A 20,873-nucleotide genomic window follows, 5' to 3' on the forward strand; every position below is an offset into this window, starting at 1 on the left:
ACCATTTCTTGCAAAATAGTCTGCTTTATCAGATAATGATTTACAATAGTCACAATGTAGATGATGATGATGATTTTCAAAATAAAAGTTAAAAGTTAAATATCTTTCTTCATATTGATGTAGAATATTATTATCGAAATTCTCCTCTTCAATTGTTATATTATCTTTCCTTCTCAATGCACAGTTCAGACTGTACCTTGCATGTTCTATTGCTGGTATGTCACTTTCTTCCCATTTTCCCAAATAAATTGAACAAAATACACAGCACACAATGTCTGGTACACACACAAATATAAATCCCTCTTTTGTCATGTTTTCTGCTGACAAATGCTGAGAAGATTTCGTCCATCTTTTATCAAAAGTTAATAATCTTAATCTTTTATGCAACATTATCAATCTGATCCTGAAATAACATTTTCACACAGCGTTCTTCTACCAATGCTAATTCACAACTGATTTAAAAACATGCAGTTGTACTCTATCACTCTAATTCTATATCATCCTGATCGTTATTCTTTTGTTTTTCAGAATCTAACATCATCATCATCATCATCATCATGTCGAGGGAAGGCAGACTATGTGGCGTGAATTCCAGCGTGGTCCGTCATTGTATTAGCATCGAGGATCCTGAGGAAATCAACATTGAGAATGTGCTCGAGAGGTTGAAACGATGCGTTTTCAAGATAATTAGGGAGCAAGCGGCACGGTATGATGGGAATGTGAAATGGTTCATTGTGTTAAATGTTTTATTGTACAAATTAGTGGTGATGGATGACAGGGTTAGTGAGTCTGTCTCATCTCTCGTCAATCTTCATAGTTACTCCAACATAGCACTAAACATGCTTGAGTATTATGAAGATTTTAATGATCATTTCATGTTGGCCATAAGAAAAATCCTGTCATCTTTTGAGAACTTTGTTCGACATTGTTGAAGTGTTGAAGAAAATTGAGTCACTGGATGTGATTGTGATTAAATTTAATCCAATATTCACATCTAGTTTCATTCAAACATCCCAGTTTCTTAAAAACAAAAATTGTATTATAAATGTCAAAAATCTGTCTGATGAAAAATGCTTTTTATGGTCGGTCCTTGCATATTTCCATCAGAAACCAAAGAACTCGTGCTTGACTGTCAAGTATTTGAGCAAGTTTGCTCACTCACTTAATACGCGAGGTGTAAATTTTCCGGTGATGACTCGCGATATTAAGAAATTTGAAATACTGAATCCGGATATTGCAATTCACGTCATCGCGTATGACAACAAAAAGTTCTTCACCTACCGCACAAGCATTTTCTGCACTCGTAAACACCAAATTAATCTTTTAATGTTGAAAGCCGATGCAGGAAAAACACATTTTTGTTTAATTAATACCGCAAATGGGAAAAATGGATTATTGTGCCTTCTCTCTCACCTTTCAAAACACGATGGTCAAGTACATGTTTGTAATTTCTGTTTTCATAGATTTACATCGACCGAATCCAAAAATTGTGATGGGAAAGCAAATTTGATGAAACATGAGCAGCTTTGTTCCAAGTTTGAATCACAGCGCATTCCATATCCTAAACGCGGAGACACAATTAAATTTAAGAAACTAGGCATGATGTTGAAGAAAAAGTATACAATCTACGCAGCTTTAGGAACTTACGTTGTTAATATCGATAATAATGATGATGATGATGATGAATCCGATTCCGATAAATTACTCATAGCTATACAAAGAAAACAGCGTGACATATTCCCTGTGGGTATTGTTTTGTTGTTATCGATGTGAACGGGGAAATCGCTCACGGACCTGTACTCCATAGATTGAGTAATTTAGATGAAAAAATCATGGAGAAATTTCTTCAGGAAATTACAGATCTCGGTGACATTTTGTATGAGGATATGAAATGCGAAATTCCGATTCAACATTTATCCAAAAGTCAAGAACATGAATTTCAAAATTTGGTAAACTGTGGGCTTTACCCCGAACCGTTTTTAGACACTGATATTAAATGTCATCACCAGGCGCATGAAACCAGAAATTACCTATGTGCAGCCCACGTTTCTTGTAATTTATCAGCTCGTACTCCGGAGTACATTTTGTGTTATTTTCACAATTTCTCTGGGTTTGATTCCCATTTCATTCTGAAAGCGCTCGGTAAATGTGAAAAAGAAATTTCCTGCATTGCGAATATGTCAGAGAGATTTTTGACACTTTCAGTAGGCAAAATTAAATTTTTAGATTCCTACAAGTTTATGAACGAATCCTTGGAAGTATTGGTGCATAATTTGGTAGAGAGTACAGACATGAAAAAGAAGTTCAAACGTTTATTTCCAGTGTTTCATGACCCACCACGCGAACACAGACATCTCTTGTTGAAAAAAGGAATATATCCTTACTCATACATGAGTTGTCCCGAAAAATTCACAGAAACATCACTTCCTCCTATCGAATGTTTTCATAATGATTTAACTGATACACCTCTGTCTCACGAAGAATATGAGCATGCGCAAAGAGTGTTCTCGACATTCAAACTGAAATCTCTTGGTGAATATCATGATCTCTAGAACAGTATGGTCGAAATTGAAAAACTTGGGTATTGGAAAATCACATGTTCATCATAATATACCTTTCAATTTAGATGATATCAATGATAACTTTACTGATAATCCTGTTGACCTGTCCGGTGCTCATGACCACTTGAACAGGCTAAGAGGGGCGCCTCGTGTATCTCCTGCTCAGCAGCTCTCCTTTTCTCCTGTGACTGAAGCTGATGTGATGAGGATAATCATGGGTATTACAAGCAATGCAGTTGGAGTTGATTGCATACCTATCAAATTCATTCAAGATACTCTTCCCTTCACCTTGCCTATTCTTACAATAATTTTCAATAAATCTTTGGAATCATCCTTTTTCCCCTCAATTTGGAAATCAGCCTTAGTCTCACCTCTGCCAAAATGCTCTTCAGTTAAATCATTATCAGATTTGAGGCCTATCAGTATTCTCCCAGCTCTGTCTAAATGTCTCGAGAAACTTGTTCATCAGCAGTTTTCTGTTTTTCTAGAACGTTTCCATCTTCTGTCTACCTTTCAGTCTGGGTTCTGCACATGTCACAGTACGACCACTGCTCTGCTCAAAGTTACTGAGGATATCAGGTCAGCTATGGATAGTAGTCAGGGTACTATTCTGACACTATTCGATTTTTTCAAAGGCATTCGACTGTGTTCATCATCCACTCCTTCTGAAATTAAGACATCTTGGTCTTGAAGAGGGTTGTGTAAAATGGATCGAGTCTTATTTGTCGAATCGCCAACAGTGTGTCAGGGCCAATAATGAGGTCTCTTCATGGAGAAATGTAATCCAAGGAGTCCCCCAAGGCTCTGTTCTTGGGCCTCTTCTGTTCTCTCTCTACATCGATGACATCGCAAAATGCATAAAACACTGCAAATTTCATCTGTATGCTGATGATCTTCAGATCTATATACATTTTTCTGCAGGTTAGTCTGATGCATGTGTCGAGCAGATGAATTTTGATATTGATGCTATTAGTGGCTGGGCATATAATCATGCATTGAGATTGAATGAAGGTAAGACACAGAGTATCATTGTGACTCATAACCGATTCAGAGCTCAGAATGTTCCAAGGTTGAGGTTGAATGGCATTGAGTTGGAGTATTCCGAGAGTGTTAAAAACCTTGGTCTTGTTATCTCTAAAACACTCTCATGGCTCAATCAGGTTGAGATTGTTTGTAAGAGGGTGTTTGCTTGCATCCATAGCTTGAAACGATTTGCCCTGTTTCTTCCACTCAATATCAAGATCATGCTGGTCAAGACTCTTGTGCTGCCTCACTTCAGCTACTGCGACACTGTCATGAACGACTGTTGAGCTCTCTAACCAACTGCAGCTTACACAGAACTATTGTATTCGATTTATTTTCAATGCTAGACGATTTGATCATGTTACACCTTTTTATGTACAACTATCTCTCCTAAAATTGAATGATCTTCGTACTTTGCACATATTGACTCTGCTTCACTCAATAATCAAAACCAAATCTCCATCTCATCTGTCTGAGAGCTTCAGATTTCTGTCTGAGATTGGTGAACGTGCAACAAGGCATGGCAACTTGCTGCTAGCTTTTCCCATTCATAGAACGATGACTTTTGAGAGATCATTTACTGTCACTGGTTGTAGGCTGTGGAATGATCTTCCTGCTTCTGTCCGGGCCATTGATGGGCGTGCTTGCTTTGGGGTGGAGGTCAAGCGGATTTTGTTGGCGGGTCTGCAGGGGTAGCGTGTGGTTGGCGCTTGGAACTGGTCTGGTGGGCTGTGTGAATGTTGTGTGAATGATTATATTAATAATTCCTTTTTTTATACTATTGTTTCTTGAATTATATCATTGATTTTTTAGTCTAAATGCAGATTGACTGTTTTGTTTCAACTATGTTTCTATTTTGTACCTATATTATTTGATGTATTTTTATTTATATATTAAGTTACACTGTATTTTTTTTTATTCAATTGCATTTGTTATGTTGAGGTTGAGTGGTAGAGAGGACTTAAAAGTCCTAACTCCGCCTAATAAAGAATTTTTTCATTTCATTACTATTTATGTTTGGATGTGTTACTATTAGCAGAAGTTTTTGAATCTATGAGGTCTATGCTTTTTAGCTTATACGGCCTTGATGTCACTCATTTTGTTTCCCTCGCACACTTTACCTGGAATTGTTGAAGTACACTAAGGTCGAACTAGAGTTAATCACACATCCTGACATGCATCTCATGTTTGAGGCGGGGATGAGGGGCGGGGTCTCATTTATCGGTAAACGTTATTGTGAGGCGAATAACAAGCATCTACCTGAGACATACAACCCCTCAAAACCGAGTAATTATCTCCTTTATATTGATGCGACTGATTTCAACATAACTTTAATGTTCCTACACATTTAAGTCTATTGTTCAATTAGATTGTCCTATTGTCCAAATGAGTCTCACATTTATTGTCCAATTGAAGATACATCATAATTGAGAGAGATATTAGGGTGAAGAGTTCTGACTGAGGCCTGTAGCTGAATTATGCCTCCTGATTGAACGTCTAGCACTTTGAAGCACTGACATGTTAAACGTCTGAAGTCCCTATGTCAAACGTATATATTGCATCAGAATAAGTGCTTGACGTTCAATTAGGTGTTTTTATTCAGCTTAAGACCTTGGTTACAGATTTTTTCAATAAAACCTCTTAAATCACCTAGTTAAATAAGTATCAATGTTGTTATAATTTGAATTTTTTTAGGAAACAGCTCTGAAAGAGACATTTTTCAAATTTTCCATAATAATTCATAATAAAGTTATCGTAAAGGTCACGTCCAATGTGTGACAGTCAATGAGCAACAGTAGGAAAAAATAGTCCAATGTGCAACGGTATCCCTGGTGAAGGCCTCCATTGTTAAGAAGAACAACGAGGGAAGTATACATAGATAGCCTGAAATAATGGAGCTGTTATCAAACACCTTTTTATTTTATCAAAACACGATTAGCTTCAACTCATTAGAGCCATTTTCAATAATAAATAAAATAAACCACAAAGCATAATTGTTAGTTTATGTTCAAATGATAATTAACAGTATGAATTAGCTTTTTGCTCTGAAATATGTTTCAATATTGACCTGCAATACGATAATATTGATGATAATGATGGAATCAGTACCTAGCATCTCCCATAAAAAAGTAATCAGGTGTTACACAAAGATGAAACAGTTTTTAGCTTTCTTTTGAACTGTTCAAATTAATTTTCATTTCATATTATTTTTTGTAAAAATAAATTGGAATTCACAGTTTCAAGAAGTTTTATCGATCATCTGCATATTTCTTCACGTGAATAACACATGAAGACACGCAACACTACTGCAAATAAGTATTTTTCAGATATCAAAGAGAGCGCTGAAAAGAATGAAGTGTAGTACGATGAGATCCGAGCATTGTGTCGAAAGTTATGAGTGTTTGAAATTTCGATCCTTGAGGTGTCCTTATGCGCATCTCTCCTCTGTCCTTATGCACAGAGGAGTCCTTAGGAGGTGTCCTTATGCGCATACTGGAATGAAGTGCATCTAACGGGTGATTCTCATAGAACATAATCTCATGAACTTATATCATTGTGCGAAATATCAATGTGACGACAATATTTAGTCAGTGATGATGGTTGAAGCTAAAAATTAGGTGTTTCACACAATACAAGGAGCATTGTTGTCAGGTGTAGGCTACCTGGAAATCTATATGAAATAGAGCGCTCTAGCTGAACTCAGATTATAGAGCACAAAAATACGCCCAGAAGGATTTTGAATAATACATCTAAATGGTAACAATCTGAAGATATTGTTGATTAAAAACTATAATTCGTCGAAACTTATTTTTTTCTTTAAATTCCACTCATTTTCGAAAAATCATAATTCAGTACTTATTCAGAATCTTTCAATCTAAAAAATAGGCGAGAGAAAATTCTTCTGTCCAATTAATGGATAAAGCTGGGTATTCGTTTGTGCGTAAATGCCGTTGTCGACCACGACAGGCTGAGGATCTCAGACTGGATGGATTTCACTTTTTCTTCATAACCTTTAAGATTATGTTCAATAATTATGTTTCAATTTGGGAGGTTGAGTTTATACTTTAAATGGCAATATGTTGATATTATTAGAAATGTTTCGATTTTAAAAAATAATAAACACAAATCATGAAAAGTTATTTGATCAGCTATTTTAGCACACTTGAAATTTGGACAATATGAATGTCAACAATGCTTGTCGAAACTAATCTCGAATATACTTTTGAATATAGCCCAGTCAACGAAGTGTTATAGAGGGAAAAGTTTGGAAGACAATTCTTGACCCCGCAGTTCTGTTTAGGGTAGTGAGGAGGTAAAAACATATCAAAAGTCCCCACCCCTACCTCCTGTGCTAACTGCAACCAATATGACTAGCTATTCAGAAATAAAGCTTGATAAATTCTCTACAATATTTGTTCTTTGATGATTTGTGATATCTCCAACAGTTTTCGAGATATACGCTCACCCCCAACTGGTCTCAACAAAGCTGCGAAGTCAAAAGTTGTGTTTAAAACATTCTTTCCAAACTCCTCTATTAATTGGTCTATTTTTGCGTAACTGAAGATCTCACACTCAACACTGAAGCAGTCGTGGGGATGTGTGTAAACTTGTGAAATTATACATCAAATTGAAGAGAATTTGATGCTCTATAAGCTCATGATCAGCATGGATTTTTCCCATCAATATTCAAAAAGTTATAAGAGCAAAAAATTGAATGAAAATGTGTTTTTTTCAAAAATGTCATATCTTTTAGAACGGATATCTCGGAAATTGGAAGAGATATAGAAAAAGTTTCGAGATCAATATTGTAGGAAATTATGTGAGCTTTAATTTCTTATAGAATAGTCATGTCTGGAAAATGCATAATTTTCGAGTTGTATGTGAGAAACCAAAAAATGGTACCTTTGAACAACCCCCACCCTCTTAGCACAGTGGTTAGGGGTGGGGACTTTTGATATGTCTACCTCCTCACCACCCTAAACAGAACTGCGGGGTCAAAAATTGTCTTCCAAAATTTTCCCTCTATACCCTTTTTTGAGCATTCATTGCCTGGACTAATAACTATGTGATAACTATGACATTTGCCTGTCGTTACTTTGTATCTGAGACAAAGAGATCTCTAAGAGAGTATCTCAATGCTTGTCGTCTTCGACTGCAGAAGTTTACGCACAAATGAAAACGCACTTTAAGGGTAGGTAATGATTAAACGATGACGGTTCGTTTACTCATAAAATTGAAGAGGTTATGTGGGCAAAATCATACAAAAGAAATCCAACACATTGTGATGAAACAAGAATCTCATGAATGGATTAATTATAATGTTTATATTAGCCCACTAGTATTAATAATTTAAGAATAGAAATTATCATAATTTTAGAATAGAAATTGTAATCACAATTTTAAAGTGAAATACATATGCATAATTTTCCTACTTATCAATTAGGAATTAAAACGTTTCTAGTGATAACAATCTTAAAAGGACAGTCCAAATTAAGATATGCATTTCGATCCGAACCTCCAGTGACGAGAATAAAAGTACTAACTAGACTAGATCATGGTTGTTCTCAAAAGGTTATATCGATACATGTTTCAGTGCATTTGAATGATCAGAATACTAAATACTGCTCAATTATAAACTTCTTACTAAGTTACTCACTTTTCTAATTGGCTTGTGCTACATACTATTAACTCGCCTCCTACAGGAGAAAATGCATAATTTTACTTTTCCAAATAAAACATAATCACTATAGCCTACTAAATTACACTATAATCTGATTTTGTCCATTAGGTACTTTGATTCCAGGTGAATCTATTTTACTGCATCATAAAAGCGGAAGAAGGAGGTGAAAATCAACTTGCCGACTGTTTAGCTGTGGTAAAAGCTATCAAATCCATGAATCCAGGAACCTATTCAATTATCAAGAACTTCTCTGTCATAGTATGGTCGGACCCATTCACCAAGGAAGGTCGCAGTTATCAAAGCATTCATTTTACTCCTATTATAAAGTACCTAATTAAAAAGCTTTGAGGATCGGAATAATTTCTTGAAATATGTTAACTATTTCATGATTCAATGTAATTTCTTGACTATTGACATTTTAAATTATGGGACATCATGCAATTTAAGGCATTTGCCTGATGCAAATGGTTGAGCGTTGCCCATATATTGTGATGAAGAAAAATTTGTTTCAAATCACTCCAATTAATATTAAGATTCAAGCATTCTGATTATACAGATTCAAGCATGGGAAGAGGCAATTTTTGTCTCAAGTTACATATTATACATAATTTGAGATTCTTTATTGATTTTTTCCTGTTTCATTATTATGTAAGTTCTGCTGAAATTAACACGTGAGGTTTATTGGCTAAAATTACTTCCCACTATTTTACATTAATTTCTTCCAATTTATCGAATTTCAAAGTTTTTTAGCTTCCTCAACAACCTGTCAACTCAAATTTTACTTGAATTTTTATTGCAATCTCTAGGCTTTTAAATTTCTAATAATGTATACAAATAGTTTTGAATGATAAATCATTCTATTCAAAAATTACATATCACTATACTGAGATTTGCTTTGCTTTTACTTGCTCTGCTTTTTCAAACTGATTGTACTGACATTAGGACAGAAAATTTGTGCATCGCACATTAGCGAAAACTTTTGCATTATAGATAATAGAATAGAATAAATAAAAAGAATGCTTTATTATTCAAGATTACACTATATATATATATATAAGTTATAAAGCTAATTACTTATATAGTCAGCACTCCTCATTCCATTATTGTTGATGTAGAATAGTTGCAGTGGAAGGTAACATTGTATTTAGTAGTCAGTTCCAAGCTAGCGGACATAGCGGACGGATCTCTATCGCGAGATATAAAATTATTGTAATATGTGGTTAACAAATAAATTCATTTTTTAAAAAGACTATTTGATTAATCACATTCTTAATTGGCACAGTCGGTAGGACACTTCAAAAACGAAAATTTGGTTTTTCGGTTTTAACCGTTAATGAAGTGTTCATGAACTTACAAAAAAGTTGTATCAGTCACCTAACATTGGGACTTAAATAAGTGAACAATCATCAAAATAACTTCGTAACAAATTGAATAAGTTGGTGAACTATTATATTATTAAAATTTGTGAGTGTTAATTGCAAAATTATATTCTTACTCAGTCACCTAATATCGGGACAAGTGTGAAAAATTATAAAATAAGTGAACAGTATAGTAAAGTGTTAACAATACCGTATTTCATCTACAAATTGAATCAAGAAAAAGCAACAGACTTTCAATATCAGGACAACCAAGGACCTTCATCATCTAAGGACTACTACGGACTTCAACTTCTAAGGACTACAACAGACTTCAACTTCTAAAGCTGGCCACTGACGAGCGTTCCAACAAGCCAAATGGCACGGTAGCGTGCCATTGGAACGACGTGAATGGTGAATCGCGCTCGTATTTTGGTGGAGCGACGAGGCTCGATGGAATTCCAACCAGTTGAAAATCCATCGCGCCACGCCAAACCTACGTCACTCCAACTCCTCGTGAATGGGGAATCTCGATGACATGCTGGAATGACGGAACGACCGAAATGTGGAAACCTGTGGGTTGTCCCGTCTCAGTGCGTGTCAGACCGTTGACTTGGAAGGATAGATTGCTGTTTTGCTCTTGTTTTGATTGTTGTATTGTTCTTGTGTTGTTGTGTTGTCATGAGTTCGAACCGGGATTTTGTAATCTCTGTGATCGAGATGTACAGGGATCATACCTGTTTGTGGAAAATAACAGACCCTGGTTACCATGACTGAATGTATGATGAATTAGACTTGAGTTTGTTTGTTGTTTCTGAAGTGTAATAAAATTTTTCTTTTTTTCTTAAATTGTGTTTTTTTTCTTTCGTTAAAAATCTACTTCTATAACAATAGTTTTAATTATAGGTAGGTTAGCATTCTAACCCTTTATATGGCAATCAAAATTTCTTTACTAACAGGCGTTTTTGGGCTCTTAATACAAATTATCAGATAACACCTTTACTTGTAAATCATATAATACTGAGAATTTGTTGTTATTGTGAAAATATAAAACAACTGTTAACTTGGATTATTAATTGGAGAGAAAATTAAAAAAAAACATAACCATTGCTTACTAAATATTTAGTTACAGAAGTTATTATTTGTATAATGAATTTACCTAAAATCTACCGATAGCAACAATTTACATGATGGAAATATAATGTCATGTCAAAGATCATAAATTTACGATATACAAAAAAGTTTACAGTACAAAAGTTAACATAATATATATTTAACAGAAGTTTTTAAATGGTTTATTATCTTCATTTAACAGTATAAAGAATATATAGAATTTTCAAAAAGTGCCACACTGGTTTATTATTGTCTTAAGGTGACATATAAAGCAATAAAATTGTTGATATGTCAGATAAATAGCTAAATAATGCTATCAACTTACCTTCAAATAGGCACTCAAGCTCTTCAGGATCGCGACGCAGGTTTCAGGAATAATTACTCCCAATCTCTGCGGTGATATCGCTATGATGAACTTCAGCTCTTCATAGTTCATCCCGGTGGCCAAGAAATGTAGAGTTGCAGCCAACCTCTCATGGGGAGTAATGCACTGTCTCATGACTGTATCTTTCTTTGTAATCATCAGTGTTACCAAACGAAGTAAATGGTTGTAGGTATCTTCATCCATATGCAAATAATTCTTCCAGTCCGAAGGTTCAACACTAAGATCTTGAAATAAATTCAGATGCGTGTGATTCCGCCTATTCAAAAATAAACGTTTCACCCATTTCCGTTTGGGTTTTTTCTTTTTACGTACAAACACACAGCTGTTGAAATCAGGAGAAGTTCCTCGTCCATACTTGATCACAAACCATCAACTACTGGAGTGATGGAATGGAGTGCTCATGAATTGACCCACAAAATATTTACGGATTTGGATCGTTCCAGCTGGACTGACATCGCGCCGCGCCACGCAGTTTGGAACGCTCATCAGTGGCCAGCTTAAGGACTACCACGGACTTCAACTTCTAAGGACTTCCACCTTTGGAGACTTTCAACCCGGGATTGTGACAAGATGAACTCGATTTTAGTATTGTGAGTAACAAACTTTTGTGATTTACAAACTTGGATAATATTAATTTTACTTACTATTTTCATATTTCTTTTTCTTGTAATTTCATCTATAACTAAGAGCCATGAATTCCAACAATGATAAAGCAACCAATCCCCAAACTGTACCTACCCTTAAGAAAGAATTCTTGGACATGATCCCTGATTATTCAGGAGAGCCTACTATGCTAAATCGTTTTATTTCAATTTGTGACAAACTTGTAGCGAAGTTTTACATAACTGCCAATCCAGATGATTTCCAAAACGAATACTTGTATTCTACTATTCTAGCGCGTATTAAAAGCCCAGCTCTTGACATTGTTACTAGTTCTAACACTTATGCATGGCCTGACGTAAGAAAAGTTTTGATCAATAGTTACATGGACAAGAGAGATTGCTTCACTCTCAATCTTGAAATGGCTGAACTAAAACAAGAATCAGGTGAATCACCCTTTTCATTCTATGAACGAATCCAAAAACTTCTGAATTTACAGATCTCGTATTTCCGAAACAAACAACCTACAATATCAGAAGTCATGTGTCAGTATGTAAATGGATTAGCACTTAGAGTATTGCTAAGAGGATTAAGAGAGCCTCTCGGGTCTCTCATGAGAACCAAAAATCCCAGTTCATTGGACAGTGCTCTAAACATGCTATCCAACGACTTCCAGTTCAAATTGGTTTCTTTCAAGACCACTCTAATTTGAAAAAGCCTAACACTCAAATCCAACACAAAAGTAATCCCAGCTATCAAATGCAAAACTATCCTCAGAGACAACAGTTCTATCACACTCAAAATCAGAAAGGTCAATTCTTTCAAAACAAAAATCAACACTTCCAAAATCAACACATGAACAGACCTCAACAACATTTTCAAAACAATCAACCCAAACCACAGTATTTCAACACAAATCAGCCAAGAGCTCAAAATCCAAACTACAACCAACCAAGACCCCAAAATTCGTATCAACCAACGCCAATGAGCATTTCCTCAATCAACAATCGTCCCCAAAAAAGACCAAGACTGTTTCAAATGACAGGTCGACCAATTGACGAAATGCAAAATGATGAGTTTGATAATAATTTCGGAGAAACCGCTCAGAAAGAATTATCAGACGAATTCAAACAGCTCTCCGTTGAAAACGAAAATGAAATGTATTTCCAGCCAGCCAAAAAAACCGAATCAGAGTGTTTTTTAGAGGATACGAGCCTCGAAAGAAATTTTCAATTATGAACTTACAAGATGACAAGAATGAACTTCCCTACTTCATTGATCCTAAAACAAGATTTAGAGTTCTAACCGACAGAGGAAGCACTACGTCATTCGTGAAGAACTTCATAGGTATGGAATGTTACAAAGAAAACTTGATAGAAGACCCTTTTGAAGTAGCAACAGCGCATGGTATTTCACAAGAGAAATACAGTACAAAGATTTCTTTATTGGGAAAATCGAAACACACGTTCTATCTTTTTGATTTTCATAAAAACTTTGACCTTCTTCTCGGACTTGACAATATGAAAAAACTTAAAATAAATTTGGATTTCATTAATGACAGTATTGATTTCAATGAATGAAACTACCTATTTATTATTTTAACGCTGAAGAAAATGATTCAAAAGTGAAGCCAACGAACCCTACCAAAAATCAAATGACACAAATAAAATCATTTCTGATACAAGCTAGAACTCAATCCATTATAGAAATTCCAATTGAAAATATGAATGAAGGTGAAGCTATAGTATCATACAAAAACTTTTCCGGATTTGAAATTCCTCAGTGTCTAGTGAAAGTGAAAGAAAACAAAGCCTATTGTTCTATTTTGAACCCCACTACGTCATACAAGAAATTTACCATTCACAAACCAATGTCAGTCGAATCGCTTGAAAACTATAATTGTATTATTCCAAGTGAGTTACGTAATCATAATGCATGTAATAATTTGAATCTACTCCATCACAAAACTAACAAAATCGATCTATCAAAAATTAGAACCAATCATATGAATGCTGAAGAAGAGCAAGCTATTTTACAGGTGATTAAAGATTACTCAGATATATTTCACATTGATGGAAATCCTTTGACTTTCACGAATGAAATAAAGCATATCATAAGAACCACCGACGAAATCCTGGTCTATACAAGAAGTTATTGCTACCCTGAAATCTATAGAACTGAAGTAAATCGACAGATTGATGAAATGTTGGAACAAAAAATAATTCAACCCTCCAATTCACCTTGGAATTCACCAATATGGGTCATTCCAAAGAAACAAGATGCTTCTGGTAAAAAGAAATTTCGAGTTGTAATTGACTATCGCGGTTTGAATTCTAAGACTATAGACGATAAATTCCCACTTCCTAATATAACGGATATTCTAGACAAATTAGGAAGAGCACAGTACTTCACTACCCTAGACTTATTCTCTGGCTTCCATCAGATAGAAATGGATCCTAGCAGTATTGAAAAAACTGCATTCTCTACAGATACGGGTCATTATGAATTTTTACGAATGCCCTTCGGTCTCAAAAACGGTCCACCCACTTTCCAAAAAGCTATGAATAGCATACTAAGAGGACTCCAAAATGAATTGTGTTTGGTATATTTAGATGACATTATTATTTATTCAACTAGTTTAGAAGACACATTGATCAACTAAGACAAGTATTTGAAAGGTTAAGACAATCCAACTTCAAAGTACAACTTGATAAAACAGAATTTTTGTGTAAAGAAGTTAGTTTTCTCGGACACTTAGTGACACCAAACGGAGTTAAACCAAATCCTGACAAAGTCGAAGCGATAAAAAGATATCCTATCCTTAAAACAACGAAAGAGATAAAATGATTTCTTGGACTTCTAGGATACTATCGAAAATTCATTAACAACTTTGCTCATTTAACAAAACCTCTAACCAAATGTTTGAAAAGAAATGCTAAAATAGATATACATGACCCAGAGTACATTAAGTGTTTTGAAACTTGTAAGAATATCCTTACTAACGAACCAATCCTTCAGTATCCTGATTTTGAAAAACAATTCAACCTTACAACAGATGCTAGCAATATAGCTATTGGGGCAGTTCTTAGTCAGAACAAAGACGGTGCTGATTTGCCTTGTGCATATGCAAGTAGAACCCTCAACGAAACTGAAATGAACTATTCAACTATTGAAAAAGAACTTTTAGCGATAGTTTGGGCTACAAAGTACTTCCGCCCCTATCTCTATGGTAGAAAATTCAAAATATTCACTGACCACAAACCCCTACAATGGTTATTTTCTATGAAAGAACCGAATTCAAAATTATTAAGATGGAGACTGAAATTAGAAGAATTTGATTATGACATATGTTATAAAAAAGGAACAGCAAATCAAAACGCAGATGCCCTTTCCCGAATTCAGTTGAATAATAATAACACACACAACCAAAACTCACCCAGATTATTCAGTGATATTGATGCGATTATTAATGAAGCCATTGAAAATGTAGTGAATATCATACCTAACGAGGATGCACAATCTATGATAGCTAACGTGGATGATAATGAAACGTTATTTCAAACATTAGAAAATGAAACCGGTACAGATGATAATGAAACCCCATTTAGAGGATTTGAAAACGAAACCCCTTTTCGAGGATTCGAAAACGAAACCCCTTTTCAAAGATTCGAAAATGATGAACCAGATTTCATAGGTCCTGCTGAAGATGAGTTCATAGAAAATAATTCTCATACGCAACATTCTAATTACGAAAGTAACACATCAGTAGAAATACCAGTTTCAGATGACCCAGTTAACTATGCTAAAAACCAAGTCATATTGAAGCTTGTGAGCAATAACCCAAAGAAAGTCACTATCCATAAAATATTTGATAGTAAAACAAGAATGATAGTAGAGATATCTGAGAATAATTTCGATAAAAATGTGATTGACTTCGTGAAAGAATAGTGCCTAATGTTGGATATAGCTTGTATTTTGAAAATGAATTCTATGAAAGATTTGCTTCAGTGATTGCCAAAAATTTTAAATTTTCAAAACTCATACTTGTACGATGTAAAGTTAAAGTACTTGATGTAACACATGAAGATGACAGAATAGAAACTATTTGAAATTTATTAATCATACTAGGAATGTAATAGAAGATAAGTTAGATATCATAAGTGTGACTAATGATAAGAGATCTAAAAGAGGACTATTGAATGGCATAGGAGCCGCAATAAAATTTATTACTGGAAATTTGGACTCGTATGATGGTGAAAGATACGATTATTTACTTGAACATTTGAAACTAATCAAAACAGTTTAATTGATCAAATATCAGCCCAATATTCATTGAGTTCAGAACTTATTGCTGAATTTAATCAGACGTTGAACATTGTTAATTATAATTTTAATGAGTTGGAGAATAAATTTAAATTTGTAAATGATAAACTTAGCGACTATGTAGAACTAGAGAAATTTAGAGATTTGCTGAACCAGTTGAATATTTTATATAACATTGTATTAAGTTTGATCCAAGACATTGAAAACTCTTAAACATTCTGCAAATTGAAAGTTTTACATCCTAGCATTATTTCAACTAAAGAATTGTATTATCAGATAACCAAGATTGCTGGTCACTATCAGAATAAATCACCATTGAAACCTGAATTGAAAAATATGTGGGAATACGAAAATTTGATAAATGTAAACTGTAAACTAACGTCTAAAGAAATCATTTACTTTTTGAACTTACCAATCGTAGATGAATCAAATTATAACTTATACAAGTTGTTTTCTGTACCTAGTATCAAAATGGATATGTACTATTGTTCCTAAGGTCAGATACTTACTCAAGTCAAACGATAATAATTATAATAAGAAAGAAATATCAATTGAAGGTCTAACTAGTGAATGCACTAGAAAAACAAGTTCAAATTTTATTTGTTCTGTAGAAAGTTCATGTAATGACAAATTGAAATGTGAAAAAGAAATTATTGAATCAGGAACTACATCAAACTGTAAATATAGTAAGATGAAAATAGGTAATAGTATTGTAAAATGGATTCCAGAATTGAATAGCTATTTGTGTATCTTTCCAAATGAAGAAAACATAAAAATTGACAAGCAAGCAGAAACGATAACAAAATCTGTAAAAGGAGTTTATTTAATTAATAGCAACAACAATACATATTATTATAATGGTAAAATACTTCATCATTTGTCTGAATCAAAATATCGACCTAAGTTATTGAATCTAGACAACGTTATCAATAGTATGAATGAAGACCAAGAACCAGAATTCACAATTAATTTAGAACATCTTAATTTTAATCCGATTGCTGTCAACAAGTACACCCCCATAAGGGAAGAAAGTATTTTAACTACAAACATAAGTTTTTGGACAATTATTTTGTATGTAATTTTTATTCTAATGTCAATTGTTCTATTGTATCGTTATCTAAGTAGAAAAGTTTCACCCAATGTAAACATTATTAACAACCCTACCCCCGAAGTTCTTTTTAGGGATGGAGGAGTTATATAGCTAATTACTTATATAGTCAGCACTCCTCATTCCATTATTGTTGATGTAGCATAGTTGTAGTGGAAGGTAACATTGTATTTAGTAGTCAGTTCCAAGCTAGCGGACATAGCGGACGGAGCTCTATCGCGAGATATAAAATTATTGTAATATGTGGTTAACAAATAAATTCATTTTTTAAAAAGACTATTTGATTAATCGCAATCTCAACTTATATATATATATATATATATAATATATATATATATATATATATATATATATATATATGTGTGTGTAACACTTAACAGAAAACACTTTAAAGTTTTGTAATAAAAATATAAACAGGATACACATGACACGGATAGATTAAAAAACACTCAAAAACTTACATTTAAACGAGAATTTTCGGGGGCTGGGCCCCCTTTGTCAATCAACCAGGAAGTGAAGTGGTGCAGATTTGAACATTCTAATGGTCGGGACTACAGAGACGTGGAAGAGAGGTTGTGTAGACCATAGAGCACAGACGAATGGAGGCGCACTGATTGAAGGAGCATTATGAGATTAGTTGGTGGGCCATAACCCACTCAAATTTGAATTCTTCCGCTTGAAATAACCCATCATGGCCCACCAACTAATCCCATAATGCACCTTCAATCAGTGTGCCTCCATTCGTCTGTGCTCCATGGTCTACACAACATCTCTTCCACGTCTCTGTAGTCACGACCATTAGAATGTTCAAATCTGCACCACTTCACTTCCTGGTTGATTGACAAAGGTGGCCCAGCCCCCGAAAATTCTTGTTTAAATGTAAGTTTTTGAGTGTTTTTAATCTATCCTTGTCATGTGTATCCTGTTTATATTTTTATTACAAAACTTTAAAGTGTTTTCTGTTAAGTGCTATATATATATATATATATATATATATAGTCTGCTCGGTTGAGGAAGGAGACTAAAATTGGAGAAAGGAATTGTAGAATTGAACTTGTTGAATGAAATTTATTTTTCATTTTTATTGAACATTTAATATATATATTTGATAGCTGTAAAATTTATTATGATATGATGAAATTCATTTATTTATTAAATTTAATTAAACAGTTGGTAGCTATGGTACTATTGCTGTCTGTTGAGACCAGGACTGGAAGCAGCTCCAAGCAACCAAATAAAAGCAAATTCTTTCGTCTTGACATCTATGGAGTGGGCTGTGGGAGGGAGAGTTCACAGCTATCAAATATATATATATATTAAATGTTCAATAAAAATGAAAGATAAATTCTATTCAAGTTCAATTCTACAATCCCTTTCTCCAATTTTAGTCTAATTCATTTTTGATTTCTAATTTTGAATCTCCTCTTTTCTATGAATTCATAAGCTACACCTTTCCTTATTCATAACTCACTCAAATCTTAAATATCCCGTTTGTAACCGCCCCCTAAATACCCCATAATGTCCCCTGAATCAGTACCCTTTTTCTCTCCATCCGTCTGCACCGCGTAATCTGTGGTCTCTGCTGTTACAATTGAGTCTCCATGCGTACTCTGTGGTCGACCATTGGATTCAAAACTGCAGTCTGCTCGGTTGAGAAAGGAGACTCAGTCTCTGAAAATTTCCTTCATTCCTAATGTAAGTTTTTAAGTGTTTTCAATCTATTTATATCTTGCATCTCCTGTTTTTATTTATATTACAAACTTTAAAGTGTCTATATATATATATATATATAATATATATATATATATAATATATATATAATTATTATAATATATATTTAGATATATAATATAAATATAAACAGGATACACACGACATGGATAGATTAAAAATACTTAAAAACTTACATTCGAACAAGATTTTTTGGGGAGCTGGGCCCCCTTTGTCAATCAACCAGGAAGTGAAGTCAAATGTAAGTTTTTAAGTGTTTTTAATATATCTGTGTCGTGTGTATCCTGTTTATATTTATATTATAAAGCTCTATATATATATATGAAAACTCATACAATTTACAGCTTGATTGAACAATCGCTAGCCGGAAAAATTCAATAATAAAATTCTTTTTTCAGTCAAACACAAATCTTACCAAAAGCGTAGAACAAATTATTATCTAAAAATCAAATTGTATTAACTCCCAACAAAAGCTCATATTAATTAAATAAAATTACCAACACAATGTTCTCCCATGAAAATCATACCTAATGCGATAGTAACAACTCAGATTAAGGAATACAAATAAAAGGAACTTAAACAAATTACAAACATCTTATCTCAAATAAACAAATCATTTCCATCAAATAAGGTATTTTGTCCTGCCTTGCCAGTTTGAACCATGAGCCTAAAAATAACTTACACTGTAATATGCCTGTAATCCCATACCTGAGCTCCGTGACACAGTACAGCCCTTGCGCAAGCTTTAAACCATTTACATTTAGCTGGAAAGTCTACCTTAGCATTATTAAAAATGCCTCTCCATGCCAAGCTCAACCCCAGATTCGCCTTCTCAGATTTATCCTTCACTTGAGCTTCAAAATTCAGTTTTGATGTCAGCACTACTAATACCCTTTGAAAATAATATTGTTACTTATACTATTTCATAAAAATAGCTCATTCAGCAATAAATACGAACTTATTTTATTAAATAATTTCTTAATGTTTTGCAGGACAAATTCTGACATTTTACAACATTCTACAGGCACATAGAAGACTGGCTTATGATGGCGAAAGACTTTTGAAGGCGGTTACCTTGATTGGGATCATATCTATTAAACCTTCGAATCCTGCACTCAAAAGTAAATGTGATACCATTCAAATGGAATAAGATTGATTTGAACTGGAATTATGAAATTAAAATGTTATTCCCGTATCATAGTGCATTTTTCTACTAGTTACCCTAAGTATTGTACATTATTATAATGAAGCACTAGCTGTTCCATAATTGAAAGTCTTCGAAATAAAAGGTTTCTTTTTCAAGTTAGTGTCACATTTCATATTTTTTTATCCATTGTATACGGTATATCCATTTAGCATGCTAGTTTTAGAACATTGTATTAACACTACTATTGTTTCAAAAATAGTCTGAATGTAATTTAGAAGATGATTCTACCGTATGATTCTTCAACGAATCCATCATAACTTGCAAAAACTACAGCATTTGTTCTATTTACTTGTCAATAATCATAGTTACAGAAGCATTTATATTTCCAAAACCAAATTTGGTATTTAATTATCAAGTATGAGTAAAGACATATTCGCCTACAAGACATAATTATTATTCGTTGAGCATTGTTCTAATGCTTCACTCCAACTGTACTTCTTCCACTAAGAACTACTATACTTGCGTACTTACTAATAATAGTAAAGAGAAATTGAATAACATTTATTATCAGGCCTACATCTTTCTATTGTACTACCATAGAAGATAGAACAGAAAATATTGTTATTTCCTACTAAGGTACGGTACTCATCAAGCTAAATTTCAACCAATAAAATACAGTACAACCCACAATCTCATACAAAAATAGAAAAATGCGACTCCAACTAGAACGTATATTTTATTCTATATTCGATATATGGCCATTCATAAATTTCCAATTTTCATTTGGCCATAGTGACGAATATGTTGGTCGTGATCAAAATTAGCCTTGTTAATTGAAGCTACTGG

General features: G+C 33.8%; 1 long non-coding RNA gene across 2 annotated transcripts; it reads left to right on the plus strand.

Annotated features, from left to right (window-relative positions):
- The first annotated feature begins 718 nt into the window (after positions 1–718).
- Positions 719–20,182, plus strand: LOC120350439. 2 transcript variants are annotated; one of them, XR_005570776.1, is made up of 2 exons: positions 719–8,591; positions 19,873–20,182. It is a non-coding gene; the product is annotated as an uncharacterized LOC120350439 (long non-coding RNA). The 2 variants fall into 2 exon arrangements; XR_005570775.1 differs by lacking the exon at positions 719–8,591 and adding an exon at positions 9,352–11,708.
- The last annotated feature ends 691 nt before the right edge of the window (positions 20,183–20,873 follow it).

Source organism: Nilaparvata lugens, chromosome 3, assembly GCF_014356525.2.
Source record: "Nilaparvata lugens isolate BPH chromosome 3, ASM1435652v1, whole genome shotgun sequence".
In the NCBI taxonomy this organism is placed as follows: domain Eukaryota; kingdom Metazoa; phylum Arthropoda; class Insecta; order Hemiptera; family Delphacidae; genus Nilaparvata; species Nilaparvata lugens.